At 39.0% G+C, this 26,562-nt stretch overlaps 1 long non-coding RNA gene across 4 annotated transcripts in view; it reads left to right on the top strand.

Moving 5' to 3' along the window:
• LOC138113522 (uncharacterized) overlaps positions 1-8,862 on the top strand; it is a 31,863-nt gene extending 23,001 nt beyond the window's left edge. The window contains exons 2-7 of one of the 4 annotated variants that reach the window (XR_011152203.1): positions 619-746; positions 1,834-1,961; positions 3,588-3,688; positions 6,303-6,392; positions 7,236-7,351; positions 7,512-8,862. This is a non-coding gene — a long non-coding RNA (uncharacterized lncRNA). Of the gene's footprint in view, positions 1-618; positions 747-1,833; positions 1,962-3,587; positions 5,308-6,302; positions 6,393-7,235 lie in introns of all 4 variants that reach the window. The other 3 variants (XR_011152201.1, XR_011152200.1, XR_011152202.1) reach the window with 3 other exon arrangements.
• The last annotated feature ends 17,700 nt before the right edge of the window (positions 8,863-26,562 follow it).

Raw genomic sequence — 26,562 nt, forward strand, 5'->3', positions numbered from 1 at the left:
TAGAAAATAATTAAACTGATTCTGTGCTGGGATTGGAGGAAGAAATGATTTTCTGTTTCCGGACTGAAGTCCAGTAAGTTATTTCATTTGGAGCTTTTTAGGTTTTTTTATTCTTCAGCTGAATGAACTGAAACAGGAAAAATATTGCCTGTTTCACCACTGCTGTACACTGTAAACCATATTTTTTAATGTGTCACTTAACTGCTAATGCTGAAAGACTCCATGAAACTGCAGAAGGCTTCCTGTTTACTCTAGTGAAAGCCATGATGACAGTAAGGTTGGGTAAAAAACTAAGTGTCCTGACTTTCTATCTCTTTAAGGAATTACTTTAGGAAGTTGAGTTAAAGAAATACCAGATGTCAAAAAAACCCCAAACCTCTCTGCTTTGCAGTGTGGGAAATTAGAAATTATAATAAATGATGTTTGGAAACCTGAATTCAGTCAGGAACCTGCCTCAGTTTTATTTTCTCTAAGGACTCACTGTGACCTGGCAGGTAAGACCATCATTGTTTGTAACCAGCAGTTTATAGCATGATGGCACAGAACTTGGCACACCCCATTTTATCCAGCTTCTTTATGCTGCCTTAACTTTTAAACTGCTTTCATCTATTTCTGCAGCTTAGATGCTGAAGGCCTTTGAAAGAGGAAAGCCCCCCAAGTTGGTGAAGTGGCAGAACACCATTTCCAGGGGAAGCTCTGTGGGGAAGTCTGGGACTGCAAATGTTGTCTGTCACCTTGTTCATCAGGTAAGTGGTGAAATGCTACATTCACCTTTCCAAAACTAGCAGGATGTGCCCTTTTGCAAAGGAGAAGAGGGGGAAAAAGAAAAAAAGGTATTTTTTTGAAGTGACCCCTTGAAGGATTATAAATTGTGCAAATCCTTTCAGAGTAATCTCCTTGGATCTTTCTCTTGGAACAAAACTGTATGCTATGATAGAAAAATGCCCACAAATTTGCAAAGTGGTTTGCTTTTTTGGTTTTTTCCAATTTAAAAATTCTGGATTTCGTCTGAAGTGATCTTCTTGTAGCTGAACTAATTCACATACACTTAATTGAACAGAGAAAGGAAAGATAACAATTCCTTGTGTTCAACAGTTCTAGCTGGAAGGGCCATTCACCAAATTACCCACCCAAAAATCTGAACTTACATCTTCTAGGACAGAAGGAAGCTCGTGGTCATGGTCCCCAAGGAAGACACATCTCTGACCTGCAATGAGGGGCCAGGAGCCAACGTGGCCTAAGAGTAACTAGTCACAGAGGCAGTTTGTATTTTCCAGGCATCCTGTGTTCAGTATGGACCCTGGCACAGGATCAGGGCATCTTGCCTTCTGAGTGACTGGCTCCACCACATTCATTTGCAGCTACACAGGCTGCAGAGGAATTTGGCATAAATAACCGCCTGCAACACATGTAACAAAGCTCCGGTTGTCTGGTGTAGAGGGACTTATAAGTGCTTGTTAAGCAAAAGCATTTCACCACTATTTTTTTTAAAAAAGAGAAATAATTCAAGGACATATTGCATGCTCAAATAATAATGATAAAAGAAAAGCTTGGGTGAAACAAAATCTTGCAGTAATGCCTGTAAAATCCCCTGGCACTAGCAGCTTTTGAAGTGTTTCACTCCAGTTTGCATTTATGCTAATGAGCACTTGAATATTTCAGTGGTTTTGTATGTTTACTTCAGTCTGACCCAATAGTTTGCTTTTAAGATCTTATGCTCTGGGATAAAATCATACCTTTTGCCTACACTTGAAGCACACGTTCCTCATTCCTCAGTTTAAAGAGTGCCTGGGACCAAGCCTGCTTGCAGCATGGTGTTATTTTTTCCCACAGATGATGGGCTGCTGTTGTTCCAGACATCTCTCAAATGGTCAATGGGATGATGAGACAAACACCTGTTGGTTTGCAGTCTGTATAATCTGCACCATGCTTGCAGATGGTGCCCTGCACAGTTCTGTGAGGTATGTGCTAAACAGACATGAATGACTTGGAATCAATGCTGGAAAAAATATAGACGTTAAAACTTTCAGCAGTTCCACTCCCGTCAGATTTTTAGACCTGGCTGGGCACAGCAGAGCACAGAAAGGGGAGGATTTCAAGATTGCAAATGTTCTTGGGCTGTTAATGTGCCATTTTTGAGCTATGAAAGTCTTCAGTAATACAGAAATGAAGAGGTTTACCCAGCAGACAATAAGTGTTGCCACTTTATTGTTTTTGGCAGGAGGTGGTGGTTCATCATTTGAACACATCAGGTACTCTCGTTGTGACTATCATATAATTTAAAATGACAGTGCTTCAAATGATGACAAAATGACAAAGCACTGATCTGTGGTGGAAGTCTAGCATGGAGAGAGAGCTGCAGCCATGCAAAATTGTCTGGAAAGGGAGTTGGAAGAGCACTTTGCTTTCAGTTTATTTATTTCCTGGGCTTTACCTTTGCTGATTCACTAGCAGGGAACCAGGAAGTGTGAACCTTGATGTGAATATCTCCAGTTTGTGGGGTATTGTGTCTGTGGCACTCTCTCCTCCAACATTTTGAGGATTTGTTTATACAACGTTGTTCATCCCTGTGGAAACCGCTGAAATCAAACCTGGTGCTTTCGCTGTGGCTGGAATACTTATGGCCATCCACATAGTAAGGAAAAAATTCATGGTTAAAACTCTCTTGACTGGTTTGCATTGTCACAGTTGCTTTTGAGATTCTCAAATAGAGAATTTTGCACTTTGGAGATACATGTTCTGCTGAAGTTCCCAAGCCTGAGAAATTCCTGGAAGGGCACAGTAGTTGCTTTGTGACAAACACTGTGAGCTGGTCAGCATCAATAGCTGATGGTAGAAAAGTGTCCTATGGCTGGGAATTTACTGCTGCCTTCAGAGATTCATAATCCTACACAAATTTTTTTCCTCAGGGACTTGGGTGGGTATTAGAAGGATGGGAACGAAGATAGATTTTGTGGTCACAAAATACATAAAATTTTTTTTTGTAGAAAAATAGTGTATGTTATAAATGCAGTGATTAGACGAAGTCTAGATAAAATTCCATCTAACAAAAACACTTTCAGTAAGGACTGAAGTTAAATGAGATTCTTGAAGTGTACAAACACATACCAGACAAGTGCTTGTGAGTGATATTAGTATCTTAGAAACTGAAGTTATTGCTAAAATGTAACAGCTGTTAAAACTGAAATTAATAGAAAGGCATCCTGTGCCACTTGATTTTTCTTAAGTCATTTTCACTGCTGTTCCCAGGAGAGGCTGTGAATATGGGATTGATTTACAGTGAGAATGAGACCTGTGATTATCTAGTTCCTCATCTTGCCAGTAGCTTTCCTTTGAAAAGGTATTCCTGCCCTCCTTCCCACCCCATGTCCCTGCTGGGTTGCAGGGGATGCCACATGGGGAGCTGGAGAAAGGTGTTCAAACAAACCCCCCAGTTTTAACTCAGCCAAGGGAATTATTTACGTGCTGCCCCTGTTACTCAATATTTAAATCACTGATACTCAGGTCCACGACGACGTCCCTTTCTCCAGTCATTTAGGAGATGCGAATTCTCTGACTGACCAGATGGTCTGTGTTTGTGGTTTCAGGTCTGAACTCTTCAGTGGCCATAACCAACTGCAAAATGCCATAAATAGAAAAATAGCATGACTGGAGCTACACAGCGTCCTTCAGATTAACAACTGGCTCTGTTAAGTACCACTGTCCTGATGGGAATTCTAAAAAGCAATGCCAGCTTCTGTGGATGGTGGGATCTTGGCTGGCAAATTACATGGTGTTAAGGAAAAAGCTTTTCTGCCCAGCAATTGTTCTATGGCTGTGTTCAGTTTGAACTTCTCTCATGTTTTTTGCGATTTACTTATTTCTAAACAAAGATAAACTGTCAGCCCCCCACAAGGGGCTCATACATATCCCTTTGAAACAAAGCCTTAAATCCCCAAACCATCTGTGCTGTAGGAGACTCGGATTTTCCAAGTACTGTTTCAAAGCTCAGGCTGGTATGACTGGTCAGTGATGCACTTTTTAGATTTAAAATCTGGTTTCTTGCTTCTACCTTCCAGCCTATGGTTTTAATCTTCTGTGGAGCTGTGCTGAGCAGAACAGCTGGCCTGTAATTGGGGGAGATTGCTACAGCCACTTATCTCTGTGGGTGTTACTTCTATTCTCAGCATTATTGCAGTTTAAATGGTTATCATTTTCATCTATAGTGTCTTGCTAAGACAAAAATAAGCATATGCCACTTACCTTTTCAGTGTTATTGAATCATTTCAGTATAGAATGATTTACTTTTTTTTTTCTTCTTTTCTTTCCCTGCTGATCTGTGGCCATATCCCAGCAGAAGTTGTGCATTGTTACCACTCTCATGCTATTTAGCAGAAGGGAGCAGGATCTAGATAAGCTTAAAAATTTCTGATTACCATGACTGGAATAACAAAATCTTTTAGTCTAACAATCAAAAAAAAATCCAAACTATTTTATAACTGTGCACCTGAATTCTACAAGTTATTCAGATCTTGTTACACTGCCTTCTTTTCATGCCACTTTACTATTTTCTTTTAACTCTTAATGGCTCTGGGCAGGTGCCTCTCTTGTTGAGCCAGTCATTTCCTGAGTCATAAAATTGGGAAGCCATACTGGGTGGTCAGAGTTCAAGTGAGTTCTGGAAGAGGGCTTGTACTAACAGATTAGGACTTGAGAAATCTGATTTCAGTTATTATCTCTAGCAAATATTTCTACTGGGACCTTATATGATCCATTAATCAGTCTGGGTGTGAACTGCAACCTGCCAATGTTGATAAAGGTGTTTATTTTGACTTTATTGAACTTTAGCATCCTTATCCACTAAGTGGGGCCATTGCTTTCTTGTTTCTCTTCTTTGTCTGTCTAACAAAGAGGCAATGCGTAACGTACATTTAGCATCCAGGAAAAACAATACACATGTCTCTGGCAGCATACAAGTAAGGCTACCAATGCAGGAAGAGAAACCTTTAGAAGGTCAAGTTACCACACATCCAAATTCCAGGAAGCATTTGTCATGCCCTGGGAACTGACTTGAAATCTGATCCATTTTGGAGAATAAATCACCACACAAAAATGCTTTAGAATATCTCTTACTGAAATTCCCCATGGAGCTGATTTCCTGGAAGCAGCCTTGGGTATGGTGTAGTAATGGGACTTGTGTTCTGGAAGGAAGCTTGTGTCTGAAAACCAGTAGGGACACTGGAAAAAGCAGTAAATCCATCAGTGCTTACAGAGGGAGGGACTGAAGCTCCTTCTTGCAGCTCAGTGGAAAGCTGGATTACTCTTCAGGTATGTCCTTATAAATGTTAGCACATGGACCTCATTCTGAAAATTTTAATACCAGTACTTTACACTGGGTAACTTGTAATATACAAATAATATCAGCTCCATGAAGACTTTAAAATAGAAAGGAAGAGGATGATTAAGTCCTGAGGGTTGCTCCCATATTAGATCTCCTTGTACTGCAAATTCCATGTAAGTAAAAAATAGGAGCATTTGACTGTTTCATAAAGCTAAGCATATTTGATAGTGCCATATCAAAAAACGCTTGTGTCTTGGGTAGCTGGTTGTGGTAGTTGTAAAAGTGTCAGATTTATTCTAGGAATTCTCTGGGTTCATATTTTTTAATTGCTTTTATTACTTGTATCTCCAAGCAGAGGTGCATAGAAACAATCAGTAATTTGTCCTCTAGCCACGTGATTTCATGTAACCGAGCCAACATCCTCTGCACACAGAAAGAAAGCAAAGCCCCAGGATGAAAGCTCTGCCTGGGATTACCTGGGATTAACTGGTGAACACAAAAAGAGTATTAATAAGAAAATAGTGGAGGGCTAGCACAGGTCTTCTCCCCTGAACAGAGTCTAAGACACAACCTTATACCCTGGTGGGTCTGCTCTGTGCCTCTTTAGCAATTTTTGGTTTTAATGGTTTGTGCTAATGTGGGCTGGAACAAATGTAATGGTTGTAGGGGGCAGGAAAAAACCCTTCTGCTCTAGTGTTCAGTTTTAAATGATTTTCAGACAAAAAGAAAGCTGAATATAGTGCACAATATTATTCCAGATAAGGAAAGGAACTGGCTTGGAAGAGAAGGTGGCTGAGACTGAAAGCAAACACAGCACAAGAGAAATGTAAAGTGCTGTCTTATAAACTGTGTATTTCTCCTGCTCTGTCAGTTTATTCATAATAGTTGGTCCTTAAAGTAAATAAATAAACAGTGTGGATATTTTTTTTCCATTTTTCTTTTGCCATTTGTGTACTTTATTCAAACCATTTCTTTTCAACAGCTTTTTGTCTTTCCTTCCATGGCAACAAAGAGCCAGGGCTCCTTTGCAAAAGCAATACATTCCTTCCCACGAGACCCTCTCCATGCTAAGGTAGGTACAAATCCCCACCTGTTGTTAGGACTGCTAACATTATTGACCAATAATGATGATAATGAGACAGCTCCTACAAATGCATTATTAAGATGATGGTGTTACCCACAGCAAGTGGTTTTATTACACTAAGGCAGCTTTAAAATCTTCAAATCATTTACAGCTTTATCGCACTTTTTCAGTGGCTGTTATTGCTCAGCCATTCCTCTTTTTCTTCCTGTTGCCTTCTCAGATGAGCAAAGATCTTTGATGCTTCCCTTTTCTCACTCCATGAATGAATCAAACAGCTCAAAATCCACAGGGCTTTTAAAAAGGAGGAGTACTGGAAGAAGGAGATTAGTCAGATAGAACAGACATGCATTTGTCTGGAGCTGCATTGGTCTGGTTTTGTAGTTGACATTTGTGAGCACAAAAGCATTACAGAGAAGTAACAATGGCATTTTTAGATTAAATAGTAGTAGATAAAAAAATTTAATTTTGTACTAAATACCACTGTAATATTATGTCTTGCAGTATATTTCTAACTATTCTGAAATGATAATCAGTTTTCTTTCCTGTGAAAAGATCCATAGTCTAAGGAGACTCTTGAGTGGCAGCCTAGATATGAGAAATGCTATTTGAATTAGGCACAGTTTATGTGCCTAATAAAAAGGCATATACTATGCTTATAGTACCTTCCAGAGGCTTTCTCTCACTTTTAGACCTTCTTCACAAAAGCACATGCAATAAAAATGTTGCTGGTGCCAGCTTGTATGCCTGAAAGGTCAATTCTTTTTCTTTGTTCTAACTTTATCAGTTTCTTTAATAAAAGATATTAACTCTCTTCACAAACCTGTCTCACAGAGAGAAGAAAAATATCCTCAGCTCCAAAGAAAATATCACTTCTATTTAATGATTAAAACAAATCAGTGTGAGAGAAGACATAAGGCAGCTACCAGAAAATTCTGATGAGTAGCAAGGTATAAAAGCTTCAGTTTTCTGGCCATTCTGAAAGTGGTTTTTGTTTTCTTAGTAAAATTGAGCACAATAGAAAAAGAAATCTTTCAAGGCCATGGTTAATACATCAGGAAAAGAATCCTTCCTTCCTGACAATCAGGATGATGCCCTTTTTGATTCCAGCAAGTGCTACAGCAGCTCAGTACCAACTCCTTTCCTTCAGCCTGACTCGTGGAACATCCCCTCTGTAAGGGGAGACCAACACCAAACACGCAGCTTTCACTGCTGGAAAAGACTGAGGTCACCTTGAGAAGCGACCCCTGGCTTTGTCAGAGGAAACTGATGGGAGGGTACTGCCTAAGGCCTTGACTATGAACACATGTCAAAATCATAGGAGATTATTACCAATAAGATCATTCTAACACTAATAATTAATAATGATTAATAATAACAAACAACAGTCATTATATTTCCATAAAATAAAACAACCATGATATTACAATAGTAATTAATAGTAATAACAATCATTAAATTTCTGTAAAACATAACTGATATTACAATAGTAATTGCTACTAATTAGCAGTAAAAAACCCACTGCATTTCTAAGAAATATATAAGTAATTAATACTAATTAATAGTAACAAACAAAAACTATTAAATTTCTTTAAAAGTTAACAACTATGATCTTACACTAGTAATTAATACTAATTAAGAGTAACAAACAAAAACCATTGCAATTCCATAAAATGTAACAGTAATTAATAGTAACAAACTCCATAACATTTCTATAAAATGTAACTGTAATTAATACTAATTAATAGTAACAAACAGAAACCATTACATTTCTATATAATCTGGCAGTAATGAAAGGTAACAATCATTACATTTCTATAAATATAATTTGGGGATCATAATAATAATTAAATTTCTATAAAATATAATACTACTACGAACAATGCTAATAAGATGTTAGTCTAGTGCAGGTACCCAGACCTGTGTTGTTTATACCGAGTAGAACACAAACCCCAGTTCCAATTTTGAGCTAGTGCATTTTTGTTCCAGGTTCAGCATTTAAATTCCACCCCTCTCTGGGTGTGAATAATACAAGTTATCCCTGTATGACAGGGAAGAGCCAAGCCTGTGCAGAGTTCATTAGCACACTGTGCTCTGCATGGTCGCTGCTTGATTATTTGAGGGTGTTTGTGGAAAATAAATCTAAAGTTCAGCTTTGGTGGATGATCACTCTTTCTGCACCATTTAAGCATATCATCTCATTTCTAATGGTACTGATTACAAAAATTCATGGGTAACCACAGTCATTTTCTGAATGGAAGGGCAAGAGAAATGTAACCCTGTTATAAAACAAAGCCCATGCTACAGTGAGCGGTGCTAATATGGGCTAAAGGCTTGGGGGGGGGGGGAACGACCTGTTTCTGTGTGTGATTAAATGCATCTCATTGGTATAATGCCTTCCCATTTAAACAGCTTAATTTTTAAATCACCAGATAATTGTGTAATTGTGGTATTTCTGTTCCCTGTGATGAATCAGGGTCTCCTGTCTAATGGTTCTGTGAAAATAAAATTGCCTGAAAGCAGACCCAGCTTTGTTCCATGATGTCACTGTGGGGCTCAGAGCTGGGCCCTGGAGCAGGTAAATGATGTTTCACCTGGCAAATACACCTACACCTACTGGAGCCAGTTCACTTTTCATTCCAAGAAGGATATTGCTCATGACATCCCCAATGTGGTTCCACAGGCCAGTCAGCTGCTTCTGATTTCTCCTTGTAGCAGCTCCTTTGAAGAGTGTGTCAGCTGGGAAGCTGCACTGCTGCTGTCAAAGGAAGGTCAGTCCATTATACACAGGGTTGTTGGACTCAACTGAAAAGAAATATACCTAAAGCAAGCGACTCTCAGTGTTCTTTTATGTCTTCCCATTTCACTAAAACACAAGCCACTTGCTAAATACATGTAATTTGAGTCAAATTGGTATAAATGCCTATCAAAGATAGGGGTAACACCAAGGATGCTAAGGAAAGAACAGCTAGGTGTTACCAATTAAATACAGCAGTAGATTTGGGAGAAACAGCTGGATTTGTACGAACAGGCTCTTTGTGCTTTGCTTCTTCATGTAGAATCTCCAGAGACTAGTAAAACACAAGTCATTATGGGCAGTTTCAGGTAATTTTTACTTCTTTCACTTTACCCAAATGGGGCTTGGCACACAATTTCCAGATGCAGCTACAGTCTGCTGTGAAACTGCACTGCCCCAGGCTATTGGCTCAGCTAAAGGCAAATGAAAGGGTGGGAGAAAAATGTGAGTTCAGGCCAGCAGAAAGATTTGATGTGTCACCTGTGCCTGTTCCATCCCTTGTCCACCTCAGCCTGCTGCCAGAGTGGGTTATGTGCCACATACACATGTACAGGTCCTGTTTTGTGTGCAAAGATGCTACAAAGCAACACCACACACTCACAGCAATGTGGGGTGTTCCCAGGAGCCGTGGTAAAACACTCTGCTCTCCACAGCACGATTGAGGCCAGGTGTGAGACGCACCAGCAAATGAAACCACAGCATGTAACACAAACACCCCCTGCAGTACAGATCTAAAGTCATGGGTCTGTGTAGGACTCATGGTTACTACCCTTTTATGTACTCATATATCCATTTATTTCTGTGTCAGTATTTCAACCCAAATACTTGTTGCCTTATCTTGCTATTTTCTTCACTGATGTAATTGAAAGATTCTCCTGTAGTTCCTCTACTTTAATTTTGTTAATCTAAACAAGCCTAGCAAAGCTATTTGAATGTGTCTTTAACAGAGATACTGTCCTTCCTATAATCAAGCTAGCAGTTCTTTTGTTATCCAGTCCAATAAAGTGATACATACAGTTTCAAGGGGACTGTTAACATTGCTCTTAATGAAAGCATATCAGTGGCTTTAACAGGATTTTTTTGGATTATGCCAGGAAAAAACATGCCTGCTACATGAAAAGTGCACTGGTTTTCTCTTGGCAGTGGCAAATACATGGGTCCCGGTCACAACCACAGTAAACAAAAAATACTCCCAGGCCTTTGTTCTTTATTTTTTTTCCCCTCTTCTGTAACTTCCAGATGATGAACTGCAGAAGGTCTTGTCCTCTGGGACATGAATTTATGCAGTATATCTTGTGATAGTAGGATCCAAAGTACATTTCCTTGCATAGTTAAGTTAATCTTATTTTTGTCGTTGTACCTGTTGAAAGGCATTTAGTTCCGTGTTTATACAGAGACAGCCCTGACTTCTGTTTTAGCATCAGTTGAAAATTTAAAAGAGAGAGGATTTTCCCACACATTAATGAATATTTTAATCGGTATTGAACTCCAGGTTTCCTTTTTATATCCCCTACCCTAATTTCCTTCTGCCTCTGAGTGCTATGCAAAACCCATAAGGGGGACAAAGTCTGAGAAACAGACTTCACATGAACATTTTAAGCCTTACCTTGAGAGGAAACCTTTGCAATTTCAGTATGCACATGTCGAGAAGAGCTATTAAAATACATGGTTCTCTAAGGCACTGCTTCGCTTCACTGCTTCACCTTCCCCTCCTGTTAGGCAACAGCCAATGCACTCCATTCCTGCTGGGAGGTTTAAATTGTGAGCTCCTTGGGCCATGGGTTGTTACCTTGTTGCTGGTGCTTTCACAGATTTTAGTCCCAGGAAGCCAATGACCTTGACTGGACACAAAAAACACACCTTATACAAATTATCCATTAAGTATTTTGAGAGTCTTTCTTTGGCATCACACAGATTCATTCACCCGCACTGAATATGTCTCCTGCTCAAGGCAAATTGTCTGAACTTCTTGCATAATACTCTGCCTTATTTATGAGTATTTCAGCCTCTAACCTGCTCTGTGTCTACTACACTTTCTGTTTCTTACCATTTTTAAGGACAAATCAGTAACTTCAAAAGCTGAAGAATCCTGTCCTGAGTAGCCACCTGACAATACGTAGACTCTAAGGCAAAGGCTCAAAAAAAATTGGTGACTTTATATTCCTACCTTATTATATATGTTAGACACCACCACATCCTCAAGTTTTACTAAGCTGAAAACAGACTGGAAGACAAAGGAAAATAATCTCTAAAAGCTTAAGAAATACAATTTTACATGTTGGCTGCCTCTGTGTTTTTAAGGTTTTTAAAAACTGAACCAAAGTATCTAAGATTTAAACACCAACTTGAGCTGTCAAAAATCACTACAGATGTAGGTAAAATTATTGTTCATGTAGCAGAATCTAATTCCTGTCTCTCTCTGAGTTTTGGACACAAAACTGGCTGACAGCTCACACTGCAGTTATATGAAAACATCACTGTCAAAAGCACAGACACTTCAAACATTTTTCTACTACATTTGTGGTAAAAAAGGCTTTCTAAAAGCTTATCATTTTAGAAAAATAGCACATATATGAGGAAAAACAATGGTTTAAGATTGTTTCTTTTGCCAAGTATCAAGTAAAAGCATTAGAAACAGATACCGCACTATTTCATGAAGTCAGAAAAAGGTAAGGACTTGCAATTTAATGTCATTATATAGACACACTCCTATAATATTGTAATCATCTACTACTTGAGACAATGAAACCAATGCAAAAACTTTACCTTAAGATAAGAAGAATTTTACACTGGAAACAAACTGAATACATATGGCAACCCTGTGCACTATTCAAATGAATCCATTCAATTAATATGTAAATGAAAAATCATTGATATTCTCAAACTTAAGAGAAAAAACTCTTTAATAATCCCACTATACATGGCACTGCAATTAATAACATGCTGAGTGTAAAATGTGTGGGTTTTTTCTTTCTCCTCTTATGGTTTAACATGTCTGAAGGATTCTGTTGCAGATTTGTCTTTTAAAGAGCACAGGCCAAAGAACTTCACTCACATGGGCTTTCCAGTGTCAAGTTGTTGATACTGTCATAACTCTTACTGCCGTTGTACCTTAAATCCCAAATGAAGCAATTACTTCATTATCTAGAGAAGAGTAACCATTCAAGATATGGCATGGAAGGAATAAAGGGAAGATCCTTACCTCTACATTTTCAGAACTTGAATGAAATCTATTCAGAATATAAGAAACGCTGCAAAATATCACTGTTCAATGGGGAAAAAAAAGAGGGAGAGAGAAAAAGAGGGATTTGAGTTTAATTCTTGGATGCTTTTGAAGGACAAGTAAGGTACATGTCTGCAAGTACAATGCAGATGCAAGTGGCATAAGATGCTTGGGTCTTTTATAGCATACTGGAGACTTTCACTTTGTGATAGAAATTGTCACATTACAAGCCTTTCAACATAACCCCAACACCTTCCTACAATTTAATTTCTTCCTTTATTCAGACCACAGATAGTTTCCACAATGGAAAAGTACAGGCAACTGGAGGGAAAAAAACCTCACTCAAACACTGCTGAATGAAACACAGATGTAGAAGGACAGCAGACGTTCTTTTTCTTGATAATTATGTTTCTGACAGTCCTTAATGTGATTTCCTACATCAAGAGGAGCCACTGATATAAATAAGTATTTTCAAACTTTGTTTTGCAGTTTTCATTGCTAGAAATGTTCTGTTCAGCTCTACTAAAGGGACAGATAACGTACAGGGTGTGGAGGAAAAGTGCTCTTTGCCTGATGTTGTTGGCTTCTCATCCACTACATGGTGTTTGCTGATACAATCACAGTATTTTCTATGGGAAAATGAGTTTGGTCAAACTTCCATTAGGAAGGGTTCAGAATGTAATTAAGATCAGTCTAGAATAGTTCAGTGCCATTCTTAGTTTTAGAGAGGACTATATCTTGGAGATCCAGGTTACTCTTATCCCTGTATCCATCAAGCTACTGGCAATTTTGAATTAATGGCAAAGTGGACTTGCTGAGGGGTTTTCCCATTCTTAAACATTTTACCCCTTAGTGCTTCCATTAGCAACATGTACTTCAAAGAGATCAGAGTATAGGTGATCCTGTAAAGTATTTTCAGACTAAGACTATTGTGACATGTATTTCACACTCAATTATTGATGCATTAGGGAATGAAAAATATGAGAGGCAGAAGGCACCAATAAGGGGACACTCTATATGAACTGAGTGTGCAATCTGACTGGAAATTTCATCTAAGTGTCTTTGGAATTAAAGGCTGTTATCTGACCTTGGTGCTTACCAAGTTTTCTTATAATTGCTATTGTAAGCAAAAAAAAAAAAAAAAAGCTGGAATATAAAGGCTACCCAAAGAAAGACCAAAGATTAACACAGCACTTACTAAACTCAGTAACCACACCAGCCTAGTGATGCGTGTTAACTCAGCCAGCACAGCACCACTGCTGCTTGCAGCAATTTCTGCATCCAGTTTCCTTGGTGTTTTTTAAATCATCTTACAATTTTACATGTGGGTAATGGAATGGAAAAACCCAACACCTTTCTACCAACTGCTGCCAGATGTTTTCAAAACTGAAAGTAAGGGTGAGACCCATTCCAGTCAAACTAACAATGGAGGGCAGCAGAGATTCCCTCACTTGCCCACCACATGCCCCGTTAACAGCACAGGCCGGTCTGCCTTTGAGCCACAGCGGGCCAGTAGCCCTGTGCTTCCTGTGTTCCCCGCACAAGCTGCAGGGAAACAGCGGATCAGGGCACTGTTGCTGTGCCTTGCCCGTATAGCCTTTATGGACTGGAGGCAGAATCTGCAAGATGAGCAAGACCTTTTCTTTCCCTCAGGAGCATCTGCAGCTCTCCTCTGCTGCACAGGCACCTATCTTGTGGCAGTTATAGTATTATTTGAAGTTATCTCTTATCTGTCTTATCTGCTTCCTTTTCACAGGAGAATTGAGCTGATTTCCGTGTGGGGCCAAAGACTGCATACACTGAGTGAACTCACAGCAGGAAACCTCAAGGCCTTTTTGGGACAGGCCATGTCATTCCAGAGCCCTGTGTGGAAAAGGAACCAAGCAGTTCCTCCAGCTGCTTCTGCACTAGAGAGCAACTACTACCTTTCTGCAAATTTAAAGCTAGACCTGATGAACAAAAGGATTTCCAGTCTGTCCCCAGGATGTTAAATATACACAGTGTGTCGGTTTGGCCAAATTTAGAAATATATCCTCTGAGAGCAGGCAGGTTACAAACCACCCCTCCCCCACCAGGTTCGGGAATAAAAACCTTTTTCCTCGAAGGAAAGTGAAAGAGATAAAAATTATTTATTTAAAAAATACACAGGAAAAAGATACTAATGCTAAATAATGAAACCTCTCACTGTAGAGAGAAAACCTGGGAAAATTTCAGAGTCCTTCCATAGTCCCTCTCTCCCCCCCTCCTTGGAGCTGGGATGGGGTGGTGGGCCCACCTCCAGGGCCAAGGCCTCCTCGGTGGAAATTTCTCCCAATGTATTCTGATGCTGAAACCATCCAGCACAGAAAAAAGGGAAAAAAACCTGAAGTCCCAGGAAAACAAGAGTTCAACTCTCCATCTCTCTCTGGAGAAAAAGAAAGCCAAAAACTGGCTGGAAAGCAAGCAGGCTGCTTCTTCCCGCTGCTGCAGAAGCAGACCAGTTTTATCTCTGTGTCCTTGGAACATGAAAACAAACTGCTTTGAAAAAGTACGCTTTTCTCTCTCCCCTCTCACGCTCAGTTTAAAGGCATAGAAAGGCATATATACTAATTTCTGGGCATATTGCAGTGATAGGGAATACAACATCAAGTCATCCCAAGACACACAGGCAGCCATTCCAAATATTATGAAATTAAATAACCTCCTCTATTCTGCATAATAAAACCAAATTGCTACAATTGTGTCATTAAATGCCACACACAGAGAGGATGAAGATTCCGTGCAGCCTGTAGATTTTTCTCAAGTTCTGTCAGCAGCACATGTCTGCCTGCAACAAGGAATACCTATATCCATATGCTTCCTGTCAACCTGTGTGACAAATGCAGCGGAGTCTCTGTGCTCCCAGCTAACAGAGGGAGTAAATGATACATAAAGCCCCCCTTTGTTCCGATCCGTGGATGGAAGGCATGGCACAGACAAAGACAAATGTGATGGCTGCCTGCTGGTCGGGGAGAGTCAGCCACTGCAGCTGTGAGCTGATTCAGGAAAAACACAGCTTTATTTTATGTTTATGGGTTTGAACCCAAGCTGAATGTGTTTGTAAATGACTAGGGTGCCATTGTGGCTTGGCTCCCATGCCGTGCTGCAAGCCAGGCCCGCTCGCTCTGGGCACGGCAGTGCTACGAGATGCCGACCCGCTCCCAGTCCGCACGGAAGCAGCTCCTTCACTCGTCGCCGCAGCTGAGTCAGCCACTCATCGGGAGCAAGGGCATCCCAGCTGTTCGCTGCCACAAGCCAGCAGCAAACTGCAAATTCCCGGAGTGACTGGGGGGACCTGAGAGGAGGCCAGTTCAGGAGGATTCCTCTATCTTTGTAATGTTCTGCCAGCGGGGTAGGACTTCCACTATGTCAAAATTTTTCTTCAAAGTGGTAATGGCCAAAGAAACTGATTATCATTTTTGCAAGGCTCAGCTTCCTAAATTGCAGTGAAGGAAAACAAAAGGTCACACCAAAGTAAGGTCTCCCTTTTGCTCCTCCTTACTTGGTCTATTCCCTTCTACTTCCCACATTCTAGCAGAGGAAAGGTCCAAGCTCCTATAGAAATATATGGTAATCTTAGTATAACATTTTATACAAAGAAGCAAATCAGAGGAAATTAATATAATTAGGCTCATCCCCAGACAAAAGGTGGAGTTGATGTCCCTTGACTCCTCTAACTGATGAAGATACGCTGCTCCTAAAGGGAATTATGACCCACTAGATGTCCTGCAGACCTGTCTCACAGCAGTGGCTGCGAAGTCTTGCTGGTGATACCTGATGTGTTTGGCTGACTTGGGAGGCTGGGTTAGGTCTGAGGTTCCATCTTCTGCTTTTCAGATGGCTAAACTTAAGCATTATTAAACCCAGCAAAACATTAGGCTTTTAAGCTGAAACACCATGTTCATCACTGAACCACTGTTTGTGATGTGTATTACTGTTAAGTAATACAGGAACCTGCAATTTCAGAAATAAAATGTGACAACTCTCAGGCAACTGTGGCAGCAATGATCATTCTAGAACAACACCACTGAAACAGGAGATGATGTTGGCTGTTAATACAGGGCCTGTTTTCATAAAGCTCATATAAAATCCATATGCACAGTAACCATTTGCAAGTGAAAACAGTGGCTGATGTGTGCAATTGTTTATTCTGAATACAGAACAGACATCTGCATGAGCAAATCAATGTGCATGCAAATTTCCTCCAAAATTCACAGAGACGGTTTTGAGCCAAAGCCACAAATGCTTTTTGGAATATTCCTATTGATTTCAGGGATTTTGCCCACAGATGTTATTTCTACACTACTGACTTTACTCCACTGCTCTTAAATATCAGGAAGAGCCTTAAGTTTTCTTTTACTTACAGCACAGTTAAACTGATATTGAATTAAACCAAGCCCAAATACTCTAAGAAGGGATAATCTCAAGAAGTAAGCTTGATAGTCACTAAATAATGAAGTATGATTCATACTGCTATTTATCTTCTCCTGCAGTGGATATTTGCAAGCAAAAATCAGGGATTTCTTCTATTTATTTACCTATTTTCCCCTCCAGGAAGTCTGTTTAATGAGGAAAAACCTCCAAGCTCTTAAAATCCATGTGTATATGTTAAAGCTTTTCAGTAAAGAAAACTCTTCATAAACATGTCTCACAGTTATATTTTGCTGTTGCTGCTAAGGGATCAAAATAACTAAGCGTAAAAATAAAATATTCTGAAAAGCTTTTGAATTCTGTAATTGTGTTCATGTTGCAATGGGGGTTTTTTGTTTAAATTGGAAGGGTCTCAATAATTGGAAAGCTACCAGGTTGCCCTCAGGCAGAAGAGTACCACCAACTCTCCAATATTGTGCAAAGAACCAAAGGACATTTGGTGCATCTCCGTACCATACATTTGCTACTGCCCAGGGGTTTGGGCCCTTCATCTGCTGTTCTGCGGGCACAGGAGCATCTTCTGCTTCAAATTCTCCCAGTCACCACAGGGCAGCCCCCATCTGTGTGCACCAGGTCCAAGTTACTGGCCAGGTCTCAAACAGAAATGAGAAGCGGCAAACAAGCAGCAGTGACCTCCAGCACTTGAAAGGGCTGATCAGCGTAGGAATAGTCTCTTGTTTTGCTTTGCCCAATTCTCTCAGGATTCCTCATGAAAAATTAAAGGTTCTACTCCTTTGGCTTAAGCTGCCACACTTTAATAAGATGAGTTGTTGTTCTCGGTTTGCTGATTGATAAGGTTTGAAGCATATTTACTTTGCATTCTGTTGCATGTAAGCTGGCAATGGGCTAGAAGGAATCATTTATAAATGAGATTAATTTTTATAGATTAGCCAAGTGCCTAGTGACTGGGAATATAGCAGTGTCTAAATATTTAGATGAATTAAGCAGCAAGGAAAGATAAATATTCTTGAAAAGAACACATTTAGTAGGCCACAGAAGTATAACTAGGAATAAATAAAAACAAGCAAAGAAAAAGCCTAACACAGAGAAAAGGCGTACCAGTACAATGAGGCAACCAAAAAAAGTTTGCATGTCTTTATTTATACCTGTCCCATCACTAAGTCTATGTTTATAATCTCAAAAATATCAAATACTGGTTAGGTGAATGATCCTATCTGGTCTATATTACTATTTTCAACAGAGCAGCGTAGGACACAATTTGTGTCTCTGTCTCTGTTCTCCATGTTAAAATAACTGCTTTATAGTCCTGTTGCTGCCTGTAGACAAACATATATCTCCATTTATATATACACATCCATATGTACACATGGGAAAGGATTATGTAAGGTAGCCTCCCCTTACCTTGGAAAACAAAAATGTTGGCATAGATTCCTGTCTGCCTCCTGATTTTAACAATCTAGGAGGGGGGAAGAAGTATTGCTCTCATACTGAATAAACCATCATCACAAAGACGGGTTAGGCACCATTCTTCTAGTCTTTCCTATAAGCTTTGCCCTGCTTTTGTGGTGAGCTTTTTCCCCTCTTTCCTCAATGGGGAACAAAGGATCACCAGGCAACTTGACAGAGCAAGTGAACAACCTGTGTAGCATCTAAGTACTTCCCCCAGTATTACTTTCAAACTTTGCTAAATAAAAAGATAAATCTAATTACTTCTCAATTTTCCAATTCTGGATGAAAATAAGTTTGAAACAATAGGAAAGGGCTAAAAAAAATGAAAGAAATATTAAGCACAAGTGAAAAATATCTATTTCTCCAGTAATTGTCTCATGGGATTCTTAGAGATGTTAAAAGTATACTCTAGGAGTAAGAAGCATCACTTCAGTCTTTCAGAACATTTGTATTTTACTGACATGAGTTCTTGTCTCTGTTAATTATGGAGGTCTGGGTGAGGTAATTAAGAGGAAAAAATAGTGTTTGGGTTGTTATTTTAATAACTTGAGTAATGCATACTTTGTACAGTTTACCTTTTAAAAATATATAGTCTAAAATCTCTAGAGAATAGACTATTAGCTCTGAATAATCCTGGAGGGAGCTTGACTTCATATTAATTGATCTGCTAAATCAGAAAATGGTTATTGCCTACATATAATTAAAAATAGATATTAGGATCTTAATCACTACTTTTAATCTTGAAGTTCTTTCCTTAGGTAGTAACGACTGCAGTTCTGTGTGGTTTATGTCTTATCTTGATACTTCTAAAAGTTATTAGATTCCTTCTCAGAACAGTCTGGTTTGTTTTCTTTGTTTTGTGTAATTATACTTTAAAACATACTAAAATATCAAAGAGAATTTACAGTTTTGTATAACTTTAGAAAACTTGCAACTATTTAAAATAATCCCATTGTTCTCAGAAAATCATAGTATTTTCATCTCATGTCCTCATTATGTGGAACATGTCAACTCTACTTCAAAAATCTGTATTTACTTTATTGTAAGAACAAACAAGAATTCTAACACAGGGAGCCAGCTAAACTAGAAAACATTTCAAGTAAAATGGTTCTCTCTACTCTGGGCATGGCCTTATCTGATAAATTTCCCAGGTTATGATTTTCCAAGTAATTTACTGACAGAAGAAGTTAAAATAGTTATTTGACCTTTCTGGATTAAGTGAATCTAAATTAAAGTATGAGCAATTACTGCAGTATTTAAATTTTCCACCTCCCCTCACTGATTCCTCCCCTCCCCTTCAGTATGTTTATTAGCACTGGTTACTTCTGGCTTGTCTCAGAAGTTAATTTTTAAATTTCAAAGATCACAGAAGAATTTTTTGAGCTGATGCTTTGAGGTGAATTTTACAACCAAGGATCATTAAGATTTCAGTCTCATTTCAGGGAAAAACAATTCCACAGACTGCAAGGAAGAACAGATTATTCCACAGATTAAAGACAAAGCCCAGAAGTATACATGATGACAGCTGCAAGAAAGCTAATATATTTTCAGTCTCTGCAAAACATTAGGTTTTCTCAGCTGAGTAATGGAGTGAGAAGTTACGAGGTTTATATTATGTATGTTTTCAAAGCCATAAAAAAGCAGCCACATTTCTCTTCATGAACACTATCACAGTGTACCAGAACACTTCCCATTTGACATGGAGCCAATAAAATAAAAAGGGTAACTATTTATGGCATTCAAAGCAATATATGGAATTTCAGCCATAAATGAAGTTCCAAACCCACATTTTTAAGAGTTTCATAGAAGTGGCTTATATCCCAGCTTTTAGGGGGCAGGGCAGGTTATAAATTTAGAACAGAAAAATCCTGGATCTACTCAAGATGATGACAAACCTATCAAGCATGCAATGATGTTCAAAGGAAGTTCATTATTATTGACCCAAAAAGACAGAAGGAAATCATACAGAAGGAAAAGACAAGGAAATCACATTCTTCAATTCCTCTTCTCACCTAAAAGCACTAAAAACCAAAGAACTTCCTGATTTATCTGTGTGCCATCAGCCAAAATAACAACAATCCATTTAAAGTTTTACTGACACTTGAAGTGCTGATAAACCTCCATCTCCCATCACCTCTTTATGAAATGGATTGGACAAGTCAGACTGGAAGCCTTTAAAGATATTAGCTGAAAATCAAAATGGAAGGGAATTTTTTCCTGATATATTTATTCTCACTCTTTGACACTTTTACATTAAAGATAAATAGTATGGTTCTTCTCTTACAGGGTACCTGGTGGATTAACTCTTTCGGAAAACTATAGCTAATCTCAAAACCAGATAATTCACACCTAGTTCTTTTTTAAACCAGTAAAATCAATTTGATCCTTTCTGGGCAGTTAACTGTTGCAATCTTCCTGGAACTACATACACCTAAGCACCTCCAAGAAAATGATAACTATTATTTTTATTGTGGTTTTAACACACACTTTATGGTTAGTAAGTGTGTGCTTTCTCTTTAAAAAGAGTTACAATCTGCTTCTGTAAAATCCAGCAGCTCAGAGCAATGTCACGTTGTACCAAAACTCCATTGTCCTGAAAACAAGAATCAAAATCTTCTATGCACTATGCAGTATGGGAAGCCAGTCTTGTTTCTAATATCAGAGGAGTAAACCAAATCCTTCCCAGATTCCACTGACTGGAGAGCCAGTGGCTGGGCTTCTGAATGTCTCAAGGAAAGCTGTGGTGTGACCTTGCTGGCATCCACCATATCACAGAACGAACTGTTGCTGTTCTGAAGATGAGACCGCTGCACACTTTTGGCAAGTTCACTGCCCATTCTACATCAATAACATGAAACCCACAAACCTCTCAGTAAAATGTTCTCTGTTGGAATTTCTCATAGAATAAGGAAAACAATTCTCCTTTGCACTTTCTAAAACCAGGATGGTACATTGTGTAAAACTACCTGTCTGTTGAATTGTTGGTCTTCATCTCTGGAAAATGCTAAATATTTTTAGTATTTCCATTGAGTTACAGTACTTGTGGCAAAGAAACAAAGACACATGGTCCAGACCCTTCCTTAACTAGAAAATTGCTTGGACTTCTTAGACCCAGAAGGCAGCAGTGAGGCAACAAAGGTTGCTCAAGCCTCTCTGAAACATTTTGTTTAGAAATTTAGATTACATTGAGCTTTTTCAATGAGAATTTTTAGGTCATTTGAAAGGTACAGCTCCTGTATTGGAAGGAATTTTCTGAAGCATCTTTCATATTGCTACCATGGGTTTGCTCAGGAGACATTTTTCAGAAAATAAATGTCTTTAAGCAAAGGGAATTAAAAGACAGAAGTACTCAATGTCACTGTCTGAAGCTGCATTCAAAGGAAAGTGCTAATTCTCTAAGTTGATTATTTCATTTATTCTGTTTTCCTATTCCTATTTTCATATATTAAAGGGGTAAGGGATGGACTGCTCTGTTTAGAAACCTCCTTCTCCTAGAAGTTAATTTTACCTCACTGTTGATGTTTATCACTAGACGCTTGAAAGAATCAGCTGGTTTTTAAGCTACTGTTGCAGCTAATAGCAAACTGCTGGGAACAGCAGCGAGGTGCAACGAAGCCCTGCATTCTGTGTGATGATAAAAGCATACTGGTCCATTCAAAAGCAATGGAGAGGAAATAAAATGGAACACTACAATATACCAAGTGCCATCACCATTAAGTTACCATTACACACACTCTCTGTGAAATGCCTGAGTGTGGAGACCACATTTTCTTTTTAGTATTTAGAGGTATTTTCTGTCCACTCATGTACAAAATCTTACTTCAAGATAAGCTCTTTACCTAGTATGTACAAAAAAATTTCCCTAGAAAATACTATGAATTTTTCACCTAATTTGAATGTTTTCCAGTTCTGGGAATGTACAGTTATCTTTTCACCGAGCACTGTTTGTGTTACCCATCCTAGCTAGAACATATTTTTGATTCACATCAATTTTAGATAGATTACTGCGGTGATTTTCTTCCTCTGTTCATGGGCTTCAGCTGAAAAAGCATCATTTGCTATGTTTAAGTATCACTTGCTATCTTTGGATCATTTAAACTGCTTAGAAGCAGGTGAGAAAACACCTGGGGTTTGGTTTTTTGATTGTTTTTTTGGGATATCTGCCTGTACAGATTAAAAATTCTGCAGGATTCAGGAATCTGCATTTACAGTAGTAGGGATTTCATCACAAAAAACCCCAAACCCAAAAATCATTAAATAATCTTCCATTACTGGTACATTTGTCAATTCAAAAGCACCAGGAAATTACCTCAGCTACCCAGTAAAAGTATCGTTTATGTGGGGAAGGTCACAACTAGCAGAAGGCTCCAAAAGCCTTCCATTCTGTGATCATTTGCAGCTCTATTTTCTTATCTTTCTCATCAATAGCTATTTTCACTTTTGCATCTCTCAGTTCAGTTTTCTCATGCCACGTACACTCAGTAAGATGGAATCATACCCAGCAGCTTCTGATCATGGTCAAACCCCCTCAACTTACTGCTGCAATCATCCTTTGTGTCAAAGAGATACACTCTGCTACTTATTCCAAATCATCTGGACTCCTTCCCCCTCGCCCAAATCCACCCATTTCTTCGGTGTTCCTTTATGGGAAGGAGCTGTAACACCTCTGAGCCCATGCTGTTTCTCCACTTTTACAGTTCTTTCAGGTTATTGCTCCCTGAATTGTTTGGATGCTAATAGATCAAATTTCTCTTACCCCATCACAAGATCCCTTAATATTCTCAAAGGAAAGGAAAGAGGCAGAGAAAAATGATTCTCTAAATATATATTTCATATTCTTAGCAAAAACTGGTGAGAACAGATTTGAGTTGCCAAACTTTAGGGGCCATACCGCACTTGATAACATGACAAAAATTCTTGGGACTTGACTTCAAAATGCAGATTTGTACTTCTGCAATTTGGGTTTGAAAAGCGGTAACATGCAGGCCTATTTACTATTTTTCTGCTTCCTAGTTTTGGGTTCTTATAGAGCTTATATCTGTCTAAATATCTGTCCAAACAGGCAGCAATTCAAGTACTCTCTAATAACTTGTGGAAGTTGAAACAAATAATTTGCTGCAACCTTCCACTTCCCAGTTTTCCAAATTTATAAAACACAGTATAAAACCACTGCCTGAGGGTGTCATGAGGGGAGCTGCACACACAGTGAGTGTGGCAAGTATTTGCTTTCAGGAAGGGAAGGTATGAACTGAAAATAAGCAATCAATTTCAGTCTGGAACTGCAGCTACTAAAAGCTGCAGATGTTGTGGTACCCTACAGCTGCTCTTGCCTCAGGGCCTTTCAGACCTACCTGCATGTCTGGGCCATGCACATCAAGATGAGTTTGCACACTTTGCACATCCCATGGGAGCCTCGGCTCTGAAAATAGTACACTCACTTTTCCTCAGTGCAGGGTTCACTACATAATTACCCATATTCCAAGTATCATGAATACACAGCCAACAAAGTAGGACTTGTCCTCCGGCACTCACACAAGTTCTTCACAACTTATTAACTAAGAACATGATATAGAAAGACACATTTCAAGGTTAGTCTCACATTCTAAGTGTCTTGCTGATGAGGCCGGGCTCTGTGGCCAGGTCAGGAGACACTGACAGCCAGGGCAATGAGTTGTAACACCAAGAAAATGAGCAACACAGATGCTAAGATCTTATTTCTGTTCTGCAACTGAACAGCTTTAGGAACAAATCCTGTAAAGGTTAACAGATCACAAAAGAAAGAAATCATAAAACAAAAGAAAGAAATCATAAAAGAATCATAAAACAACATCCAAAAAAATCTGCTGGTTAAATGCAGATTATTTATAGATAGGTATGTATATTATACACATGTAGCACTATGTTTATATTAGATTTCATGTGTACATATTTATAAAGTAAACTAACTACAGGAATATAAATTATCAAAGCCATCATTTTACAGTCCACATAATCTTAAAACAATTTCTGACTTTAGACCCGGTTTTCAAAAGAAAAACAAGAGGATGGCAAGTCTTTTTGCCCATTAATCCCTCCTCAGAAGATAAACCACCAATCAATATTTTTAACAGCCTGTTTTGTTATTTCACACCCAGTCACTGCTCTAATTGTGGGCAGGAACAAAGCACTGAGCTGTTGAGTTTAAACCTACTCAGAAATACTATTTTTAAAAAGTCATACAGAAAAAAATGTAATCTCTCCTTTGCCTCCTGGTTTTGTAAAATCACTGTCATAACACTGAATAACAAAGTACTCCCCATAAGATCATGGAATAATGATCTTAGGAAGTTTGTATGTTATAGTTGCATTTAACTTCCACATCCTTCTTGTAAGACTTTTACAGGGAGGAATGTGACCATGAATTAGCATGAAATCCAGAGTGGTCTTCAGTGTCATCATCATCCTCTGTGCCATCATCATCCTCAGTGTCATCACTTGTAGCTCACAACAGGTTTTGAGACATGCTGCATGTCCCAGGACTTTGCCCGGTTCCTGCCTCCCTCTGAGACAAATGCTGCATGTCTGAAGAGCCAAACAAGCCACCAAGCACACAATAGCCCTAAGGCCAACAATCACTATGCAGCTGACAGTCAAATGCCTTATTTCAAGCCGCTAAAGCATGTTCCACCAGCAAAACAATACGTATAGGAACCAAAATTATTTAGTAAGTGGAAAAGAGCTTCTGTCCCAAATTTCTGGTGCTGTTACTATGGTGAATACCAGTGCCTACCAAGAGCGGCAAGAGAAGATATGCCTTATTTCCCCAAAACCAGGGATAGCATTAAGACTGATAATAACATAAGACTGATCAATCTCTCATGCATGGTATGCTGAGACTAAGACGCTGATAAAAGGTTCTAGAAGTCCTGTAAGAATTGTATTTTGAAGTGAAATTGGTTACAGAATAGCCAGAAGCCCCAGTGAAAGCTTTACCATTGTTTTCCCGTGCCTGTTTTGCAGACAGCCTTGGAGAGGTCAGTTTCTGATAAAACCGTGGAAGACAGGAGAGTTAATGACTCACATCTGCGATTTTAAATTATTCAGTTGCCACTTGAGCACTAACCACAGGCACAATATACAGCAGCTAATACGAGTCATGCATGTTTCATAAAGGGAAACTGTACACTCTGGAGTATATTACATCCAGCTCTGAAAAGACTCACAGTGTTTTCAACATCATTTAAGACCAGTTCTTCCTATTATTACTTTAACTTTCTGCAGTGGTACCTCTCATTGATTTGAATCGGAGTTTTATTGAGGTACAGGAGACAGATTGCAATCTATTAAAAAAAAAAAAATTCTTTTAAAGTCATATAGACCGGGGTAAATCTTTTATGAACAGGTTGGCTCAGTTTCCCTGTGGCTTATGCAACCCTTCTTTGCAGGGGCTGCAAAGAACAGCTGTAGCCATATGTGCTTTATATTCTGCTGAGATATCCAAATGACTGAATACCCTCCAAAAGCCAGAACATGGTAGTGTCACCAGATTACAGTGACTGCACACTGCAGTGAAAGTCTTTTCTTGCTGGATTCCTCAGAGTTCACCCAGCATCTGCACCCTTCAGCAGGCAGCTTCTCATATTGTCAGCAGAGTTTGAACATGACCTTTGAAAGTACCTTTTTCTACTGTTTGTAAAGGAGTGTAGTACAGAAATACTGAACACACACCCAGAAGAGGGAAGAAAGTAGGAAATACTGGAAGGAACATTAGAAATACACTTTTAGGCATCTTTCTGGCAGCTATTCTTAAGAGCCTTAATATATCATTACCTTCTCTAATTCATTTATGACTGAGAAAACCTGAGAAGACCTCACTGCACTCACTGAACTGAGTTGTTCCTCAGTTATCCAGGAGAACTTTCTGGTGAGCTTATCTGCAGTGAAGTCTCTCCTGTTACAGTTGGCAGTATTATTAATAGCAAAGCTTGTGAGACAGAGAACAGCAAAGAAAAAAAGTGTGATTAAAAGATAAAGCTCAAACATCCACAGAAGTGTTTGGCATGAAGCAACAGCCTGCTAAAGCATAATTGAAGAAGAAAAGACAATTTGACTTTAAACAAGTGCATCATGAACATCTCTGAAAGATGGAGAGAGACACTGCTACAGTAGCCACAGGCTGCTAAGTTCTGTTCTTACCTAGACTTGGCAAAGTCAGTATTTGCATAACTCTGCTACACTGAGACTGCAGCTCACTGAGCTGTTTGCCACCTCCTTACGCTTCTCATCTTCTTCTGTAATCGGTT

Source organism: Aphelocoma coerulescens, chromosome 7, assembly GCF_041296385.1.
Source record: "Aphelocoma coerulescens isolate FSJ_1873_10779 chromosome 7, UR_Acoe_1.0, whole genome shotgun sequence".
In the NCBI taxonomy this organism is placed as follows: Eukaryota; Metazoa; Chordata; class Aves; order Passeriformes; family Corvidae; genus Aphelocoma; species Aphelocoma coerulescens.